The sequence below is a fragment of the Parasteatoda tepidariorum genome, chromosome 4 (genome assembly GCF_043381705.1).
Source record: "Parasteatoda tepidariorum isolate YZ-2023 chromosome 4, CAS_Ptep_4.0, whole genome shotgun sequence".
Classification (NCBI taxonomy): Eukaryota; Metazoa; Arthropoda; class Arachnida; order Araneae; family Theridiidae; genus Parasteatoda; species Parasteatoda tepidariorum.
Window position 1 is genome coordinate 44548812 of NC_092207.1, and position 10382 is coordinate 44559193.

The window sequence follows — 10382 nt, forward strand, 5'->3', positions numbered from 1 at the left end:
TCGTAAATTGGGTCGCAATAAAGGTTTATATATTTGGCGATAGTCCAGAAAACCGCCAAAAAAAGTCGCCTGTTCAAATGAATATTTTAAGATAACCCATTGACTAATTCAAAAGAGGAATGCTTAATTTTACTAGGTTGCTAGGCAACCAATCTCTGATTGTAAAAAAATTGAAATAATTTTTTGTGATTGCTCAGAGAGGTTTAATCAAAGAATTAATTAATTGTTAATAGAAAACATCTCGAAGTTTCTAGGCAATAAACAATATTTAAGTTGATTTCTGTTCAAAAAGCAAAATAAAAAAATTATTTTAATCTCCTTTGAAAAGAAAATTCAAATCGATTTATAAATTATTTATGATTTTCTAAGTTTTTAGAATTTAAATGCATGAACTTTTTATCTGATATTATTTAGATTATGTTATTTTTGCTATGCTTATTCGAGCATTTCAACTAAAATCAAATTAGCATAACTTATTATAGCTATATACAAAATTTTAGGGATAATCATTTTCACAGCTTTAATCGAGTCTCTAGGCATGAAAGTTTGAAGAAAAAAAAAGTGCTTGAAAAATAAAATGTAGATGGTATAGTAATTCTAATGCATATTCACAAGGTTTTCTATAATTTACGATATTTCTTTTTTCTATAACTCAAGGAATTGCTGAATGTTTAGTGGCATTTTAATAACATTGAATTACGTTATGTTTAAGAATAAGATATTGAAATAATATGTTGCATATTGTATGATTCATTGTTTAAAAAATCGCTTCATTATGCTAGATATTTACGTTACATGGTTTTCTTCGGATAAAGATGATTAGGAAATTTTGCATTAACTTCAGAAAAAGAACGAAAATTTAAAGAGATTGAAAGAGCTGGAAAAAAGTTAAAGCAGAAAATATGACGAGGAGAAAAAAAAATACTTAAAGATTTTTAAAAAAAAGCTTAAAAAATATGGGGAAAGGAGTAAACAAAAAAGTGATCTAATTATAATAATAATAAAAGCATCATCGGATTACACAATGATAAACGCTCATCATTTAGAACGGACTATTAAACTGTGAGAAAAAAAATGAAAAACATTTTTTTTTTTAAATTATGTATTCAAACAAATTTTATTTTCCATTCCATAACTGAAAAAAAGTCACATTTTCCATGTTAACTGTGGTTATATGTTGTAATTCCAAGAAAAATCTTGTTTTTAGACATCTGTGTGGCCTAAGGATTACTAACGAGCATCAAACATTCTCAAAATTAAGTGTTCATTCACTGGAAAATTTAGCGTTTATTCAATGTAAGAACTGTTCCTTCACTTGGCTATCTTACTACTTATTAATTATACCACCAAGAGCTTATAACAATGTCATGTAAGTTATCTAAATTTTTTTTACATAATTTGCATTTAATAACAAATATGTCGACACCATCATTTAGCTAAAATTATAAATTTTGGAATTTTTATGATTTTTTTTAAAGGCAAGCTAAGCTTAAGTGTTCCTTCACTGGTTAGTTTACCCTATAAGATATTGAGAAATTTGCGATATTGTGAGAACTTAAAAATGTTGACTACGTATTTTTATTAATCTTTATAAAATATATATTCAAGAAATTGATGAATATTTTATTCCAAATTTATTCATGCGTGGGTATATTATTGAAATTGTATCAGTTATTGAGAAAAAAAACTAAAAAATAATCACATTAAAGAAGTACAATCTGTTGTATAATCATATTCTATAGAAGCATGCTTTCATGAAACTCCACATTCGCTGAATAAAATGTTTTTTATTCAATAAAATGTTTTATTCAAATTTCTTTACTAAATTGCAAATAGATTTTTAGACGATTAAAAAAGAAACATCGTATTTTATAGCTTAAGAAAATAAAAATAAAAAGATTAGCAAACGATTATTAGCGAAAAAAATATAAATGAAATTTTACGCTACGCGCGCGAAGTCAAGTTACTCGCAAGTTTATCACATTTTAATATTAATCGCCCCATTTAATTATTTGTTTATTGTCGCCAAATTATTTTTTTTAAAAATAATTAATTTTAATTTTTCTCAGCTTCTAATAAATAAAAACAGTAGAAACTTTAGATATTTCAATTTAAAAATATGTAGATCAATATGGTATAAACAAATTCATACCTTATAATTCAAAATTTTTTTATCCTCAATTCAATTAAATAATAAAAAATAATTAACAGTTATTAAAAATTATTTTTTTCATGAAATTATCTTTGGATAAATGAGTTTTATGACAGGGTGAAATTTTCTTTGAATTGCTTTATTAGTTTTAAAAATATGACTAAAAATGTAAAGAGTGAAATTAACATTAAGGGGTACTAACTTTGGATCGCTCTCCTGACCAAACTATGGGGACCATATTTCCCAGATTGCGGCTACCCCCTATATTTTGAAGGTTAAGAATCCAAATTTGTAAAAAAAAATATATGTTTATTCAGAGAAAGTACGTTTTTGTGTCTGATTTCGTAACTTAATTAATAGTTAGCACTAATTAATTAACATATTTGAGGTCACCCCCGGGAACCATTAAGATTGACACTTAGTTCATGAAAATCCGATCATTAGAACGAAAGTTATTCAGGGTGATATCTTTTTTTTTGCGGACTGTACACGCATATGTACATTATATGAACATTATATGTTCATTTCATCATATGTACATTATATGAATATACATCTGTACGCTATATGTATATACATCTGTACAATATATGCATCTCAAATGTGCGTATGTACGTACGTTATGCATGTCGAATGTATGTATGAATATATGTAAAATATAAATACGCCCAATGTACGTACAATCGTACACAAATGTATTATGCATATTTGGAGACATACATTGAGCATGAACATATTATGTATATGTACATAAATACACTGGACATGCATATCATGTACTGAACATACATACATATATTGTACATCCTACAGATATACCTATATTGTACATGCATACATATATTATACTGTTCATAAATAAATTGCACATGCATGCATGGGACATACATTGTACAGACAATGTATGTATGTTCGTACAAACACAAGTACTTGTATATACTTGCGTACATGAACATAGATATACATTTTACATACACAAATATTTGCATAAAATGCATATATTCATTGTGTATAAATGTACATGTCTACATTGTTTGCACATACATACGTAATTATTATCTATATACATACGTACATATATTTTATACCTACAATATAAGTGTATGTACATGTGTGTGAAACTAAAATGTCTGAACATATGCACTAGATAAAATCATATGTACATACATTTTAGTTACATTAATTTATACGTATACAAATACGTACAAAATGCAGTACATGTTAATACGTGCAAAATGTATCATTATAAAATACATTCTACTATCTACTGTAAAATATAATCATTTATAGGAATACAATAGTCTTATAATCGTGTATTTAAATTACATGTAATCATAATTACATGTAATCAAATTACATGTAATCAAATTACATGTAATCATATATTTTGATTACTTGTAATCATAATTACTACTAATCGTTTTTGTTGTGATTACTTGTAATCGCAATTACTTGGAATCATGATTACAAGTAATTGATTACTGTAATCAAAATTGTAATCATGATTACAGCTGTAATCAAAATTTTTGAAAATTGTAATCATGATTACAAGTAATTGATTACTGTAATCAAGAAATGTAATCGATTACATTTTTGGCCAACTCTGACTATGACTACTGTTTATCATTACAAATGTCGTTTCTTTAAAATATAATTTTTAAAAATATACAAATTTCGCCCTTTTTTTATTTTATATTATAACCGAGTTGTCGTTGAACAGCCTACCCAATTTTTGGGTTTACGACTACTTATGTTCAACTACGTAGCATTGTAATTTTGAACCCAATCCAGAAGATAAGGGAACTCCTGGATCAATTATAGGGAGAAATTTGCCTTCGAGGAGGACATCTCGATGGAACTAACCAGCATTTGCGTTACGTGAAGAGGAAGACCACGAGAGCCTCCCACGGTTAGCCTGACGGCAAGGAGACTCTAACCCATGATCCATCTACCACTGAGGATATTTCACGTCAGCACTGTTTTCGGTGCAAGCCGGATGCTGAATTAGTATCTGTTCACCCAGTTCAGGTTCGAACCCGGTTCATCTCATTGTAAGGCGAACACTCTATACCCTGAGCCCTCTCGGCTCAAACATTTCGCCCATTTCAATTGAGATTAAAAATAATCAAATTAAACTTGGTTTAAATTTAAGAAAGAAGATTACTTAGTAAATCAATAAAATTATCTCCAGCCATAGCAACAAAAAAATTTTTTAAATTGAAATGGAAATAAAAAAGTTTGAAAAACCTACAATTTGTGGTTGGGCAGTTGATGTAAAAACATTTTTACATTGTTCGTCGTTGATGATTTGCAAGTTTTAATAATTTATTTATTTCATTCACTTATTAATCAGAATAAAACATTTTTACTAACCAGTTCAGTAAGTAGATATTAAATATTTTTTTGCATAAGCTAGCAATTTTTCTTTTCAGCACGAAAAGACTCCCTAACTCACGTCAAAAGAAAAAGAAAAGGTTATAGTAAACGTGACTATTCTTTTCATATCAAGCTAAAATCTTGGAACAGCTTTTTTTTCCCTATTTCCTTACTTCTAGATCATATTTCTATAAAGCTATAGTATGCACTTATAGGTATATGCATAACTCTATTTTTTTTTATAAATTCTTTCATATCTGGTAAACATATCCCATAACTAAGACTTCTATTGATTCCTTATAATTTATAAAAGTGTATATTTTTCTATTTATATCCGTCCTTAATATTCATCCCATGAAATTAATCCCTCCGTAAGGACACACTGCGAATAAAAGCTGTATATTGATCTATTGCTGAAATATTGCTCAAGAGCTGAATTATTGTTAATTGAGTTCAAAAAGCTTATTATCGTGATTATCAATTCTCCTTTTTGAGTTAATTACTCTTGAAAAATGCTTTAATTAATTATTTCTGTTTATTTGATAAATTTTTACAAAGAAACCCATCGTGGCGCTTTGAAATGGTAAATTAATAAAAAAATATTGTTTGAGAAACTGATTAAAAATAAATATTTTAATCTTTTTCGAAGTTTCACGAAGTAAGCAAAGTATACATATTATTCGATTCAAAATTGGTGTATGGTATGACCTTTCTAGCCTGATGAATAAAGTGGCTGTAAGTAAGTCAGGAAAAGGTATCTTCTTGAGTGTCTTTAGCTCTATGTGCTGAGGCAGAACATTTTTGGAAGCACCCTTTTTGGAGTTCGAAAAACACTTTCAAAGCCTAAGAAGCAACATTAAAAAAAATAAATTTGCAATATAGTGCCATAAACTTTTCTTTTAAATTTTGTCCATGTTATTTCTCATTACCCTATATTAATATAATATATAATTACATTGGTGTCCAAAAGTAAAGTATACTTTTACACTGGACATGAATTTAAAAGTGTGCTTAACTTAAAAACACCAGTGTAAGATAGTTTGGTTGGCTGTTTGCGTTGTTATACAGCTACGGTAATGAGCCGGAGGCAGGGGTCTGATATTCATCTTTAATGACAATTCAATGTTAAAATTGGCGCAATCAATATTTATACCTGGGAGCAGACGATATCTCGGAAAAAAGAGCACTGTCTTTAACCGTCTTAGCATGCGTAGAGTTTTCCATCTCTGAAACACCGCCGGCAACATTTTATTTCAGCGAATTCCAATCCCTTAAGACAATTAAGACACAAACAGAGAAAGCGCAATCCGATCAATTGTAGCTATGTCACTATGAAAGAGAGAAACTGGTTCATCTCGATTTTCACCGGTCGACACAATCAGAGAAATTGTAACTATGTCACCAAATTCGATCAATTGTAACTATGTCACTATGAAAGAGGGAAATTGGTGGTTGCCAATTTTCAAAGGTCGACGCACAATCAGAGAGAGTGCAATCCGATCAATTGTAGCTGTGTCATTGTGAAAGTGTGAAATTAGTGATTATGGATTTTTACCGGAAAATGCCAACAATCATATGGTCAGTTTGGTAAGTGTCAGAAATATATTTTTAGATTTGATATAAATTTATTCATGCATTTAAATAATTATTCGATATTTTAATATCCGATTAGGATAAATTAGGAAAAACATCAGTGTTGAGAAAATCGGGCAGGGGTGGAGAAAATAACCGGAATTCTTTACCGTAACATTAAGATTAATAACCCTTGTCCGTTATGCTCTTGCCCAATATTCCCTGTACTGATTACTTAAAGCTAAGTAAACGTTAAGTGCAACTTACGGGTATACATTTGCCCGGTATTCCCAGCACTGATGTTTTTATCTCTCTTTATCGGATATTTGAAATATCAAATACATATTTTAATATCAATGAGTAAATTAGTATCAAATTAGACATAACAAATATTTCAGAGATTCCCCAAAGAGACTATGTGGTTTTTGATATTTGCCAGAATATTCTCCAGAGTTTTGTGTTTTGCTGTAACAGCTATTCATTTAAAGAAAAAAAAAAGCTAATTATTTATATTAAGCATTGCTTGTTTAAATTAGGGCCTAAAAAGTTAGTGAGTTAAGGCGACTGCCTGGGCACGATGAAAATTTTTTTTTAAATAAATTTTTTTAAACATATGTGTTATTGATTCAGGTGTGATATAAAATGATGTAAGCAAGAAGAATTGAATAACACATAGTTTTCAAAATATTTGAAAAATTAAGCCTAAATTGAGCGAAAAATTTAGGGCTTACGCCAGACACCATACACTTAATTTAAATGAATAAAATACAATTTATTATTCTTTACAGATTATTTTGACCCTTATCTGGGTTCTGAACTAAAGGTTTATGAAAATTTTAAAAATTACCCAAGTTAATTGCTAAAATCTAGAATTTTTCTTTTTTTTTTAAAGATTTACTTAAACAAAAAAAGTTATATAGACTTATTCAACAAGCTTAAATTTAATAATATTTGTAGTTTAACCCTTTATGTAGCTCTTGCTTTTTACAGTTTGCATTTTAGTTCATTATCTTTTTTTTCATGACCAATTTTCTATTGAGCGACAAACAGCAACTCAAGTGTGCGATTTTCTTTTTTTTCTTCTTCAAAATGTTAGATATGTATGCAATAATTCACAGCAAATTACCACCAAACTCCTTTTAAAACAGTTTTAAGTTGTTATTTAGGTTCAAAACATATGTATTACCGTTATCATTTACGCTAATCATTGGAACGATGCGTAATTATTATCTAAGTACAAAGTTTACAAAGAAGAAAAAATCTATTTTAAATTATTATTAAGTGGATATTCGGTCAAAAGACTTTGAATAATATTTACTTAGTCAATTAAAAGATATCATAATTTTTCATTGGAGTAAACCGTTTTTTATTAATTTATTTAAAGGTATTTTTTTGAATTTTGTATACGTTTTTTATAAATTGTTAAAAATATTTTTTAAGAAAATGTTTCATCCTTTAAGAAAAAACTATTAATATACAAAATATTGCCAATAAAAAAATGTGAGACTAAATATTAATTGATTTTGGTGGAAATACTAAATGTTAAAAACACTTTTATTCTGCTTTTAAACGCGGAACTTCATTTAAGAATAAATCAAAAATATTCATGTTTAAAATGGAAGAATGAAGATTTCAGCAAACGAACACAGACACATTTTCAAAATCTTTTTCTCGAGTTACTGCTTCATTTAAAAAATAGTTTTTGATCGTTTTGGGAAAAACCTTTTTTTTTTAAATATTATCCAACACATTTTTGCGTAATGATTTTTTCTTTCATTTGTTGAATCAAAATACGTAGTTCTTTAAATTACTTAATTCATATGAATCAATTTCATACTTTTTCAGCAAATTACAATTAAACAATCGTTTAATAACGAGTCAGAGGTACAACTTATTTACTACAACTTATTTCTACAACTTATTTACTGAACCTTTAAACGCATTCCCTACATTTGTTTAGACATTTGAAGCTAGTCTTGCAATGCGATGATCGAAAGAAACCATTAATCCGTTTAGTCCTAAGTGTTAGAAATTTGTTTAAAAACTATATCCCCGCAGTCATATTTCAATCTCATGGAAGATTTGGTTATCCCATGGAAAATATTAAGAGTACTGAGTGGGTGGCTAAATATTTCGCATTTAATTTTCTGTTGAAGTTCCTCTGTTGCTCTAACTGTGTACGGTCTTCCATTGTCATGTAACAACATAACTTACGGATAAAAACTCTTGGACCTTTTGAAACTTTAAAGTCCTTCAATGTCTGAATTAATAGCTTTATTGACTCATGTATGGTTTCATTTAATTAAACAAGAAAATATAAATGGGAAAACGATAGCTTGCTTTGCTAGCAATGCTAGCTGGGTCAGGGGGTAAAAGTCAAACATTTTTTTTTAAAACGCATGACTTTGTAAAACTTATAAATTATTATTCATGTTGTTTCGTACAGCCATCATTCGATTCAGCTTGAAAGACATACAAAACTATAAATTGGTAGGTCTAAATATTTGTTTGTAAGTTTCTCCAAACATTTTGTTTCTTCTACACCCCCTAAACATTCAACCAAATGTCGAGTCGTGAGCTCATGCAACATATCACCTCATTCATAAAGAAAGTGTTTATAGTTCGCTAGTTATTATTATTTTTTTTAATTTTAACTTAAAATTCATTTTTCTGAATTCTTTTGATTTCTGTTGCAAGGGCCAACAAAGCATATACACCGAAGAGCCATTACATTATGACCACCTTCCATCTATAATGATGGGCTCGCCCAAGTTTTTACTTTTTCTCTCCCAGTATCAATGTTTTCATGGGGCACATTAGGACCCATAATCCTCATAGAACTATCCCTGACGTCTGTAAACAACTTGAACATAGTTGCAGACCAGGTTCATCCATTGATGGCAACAGTTTTTCCTGCGGGGGATGGTGCTTACCAACAGGATAATGCTCCATGTCGTAAGGGTCGAATCGTCATGGATTGGTTCGAGGAACATTCCAGTGACTTTTAAGTCATGTCTTGGCCCCCAAATTCACCTGACCTTAATCGAATAGAGCATTTGTGGTCCTACTTGGAAAACCAAATTCGTGCTGCTACGCTACCCCCTCGCAATGTGAGGGAATTGCACGACTAGTTGGTGAGCGCTTGGTACCAGATATCTCAGTCTACCTATCAGCAGCTTGTGGAATCAATACCACGGAGGGTGCCAGCAGTTTTGAGGGCTAAAGGTGGTCCTACATGTTATTAGCAGGGTGGTCGTAAAGTAATGGCTCTTGCCAATATTAAAAGTATGTCTCATTAAAAGTAAGTAGTTTATTTTTGGGAAGTATTTTTCGCTTTCTGGCTCTATTACTCTTTATGAGCTAAAATTCAGATTCCAGTACAGCTTTGATTGAAATTTTTATTTAGTTATGCCATTTAAAATTTTGTTTGTAATTGCTAATACGAGGGTCATTTTTAAAGTGAGAACCGACATCGTGTCCACGCATCTTTGCCAAGCGACGTTAGTTCAGGGTCGGCAACTCTTGGCAAGTCTTTCATTACGCCACCATGACGTTTCATATCTCTTCTGGTGTAGGTTATACTGCTTCGTTTGTCGCCATGTCAATCAGTAGTGTCGCCTATAGAGAATTGCGTTCAGCAAATTTTTAAATGCAAAAAATAGTTGGTCCTGATGAAATTCACCGGCAGCATGTTGAAGTTTATGGTGAAAGTGTGATGAATGATGGAAATGTGCAGAAATGTTATGGGCTTTGTAATGATTGAAGAACAAATCAGGGCCTATTTGGGGCACGGGGCAAAATCTTCTTTGGGGCCGACCTCTGCTTCACTACTTAAGTAATGAAGAACCGAACTTTATGGAGGTATATAAATTTCTCACCTCATTATAGATACATAACAAGAAAATTGATTGGAACCTAAAATAGCTATAAAGTCCCGGCCCCACCTATGGTCAGACGAAATATCGTTCAGTCCATTTTATCAATTTTTTGACAACTGCAAGTCCATCATGCAGAATGCAGTTTTCTGATTGTTAACTTTGTCATCTAGCTACGAAAAAGTCATATCCTTCTTGACATTAGAGCAGATTCAGCTAAATTTTCGCAACTACGATGGCTCAATTAAGCCAATCAGAAGCCCATATTTTTGTAAACACAGCGCATTTTGCAATATATAAAAATACAGACAATATATAAAATATACATATAACTATATATATATATATATATATATATACACAGTCAAACCCCGCTATAGTGAACACGGTTTATAGTGAACTCCCGG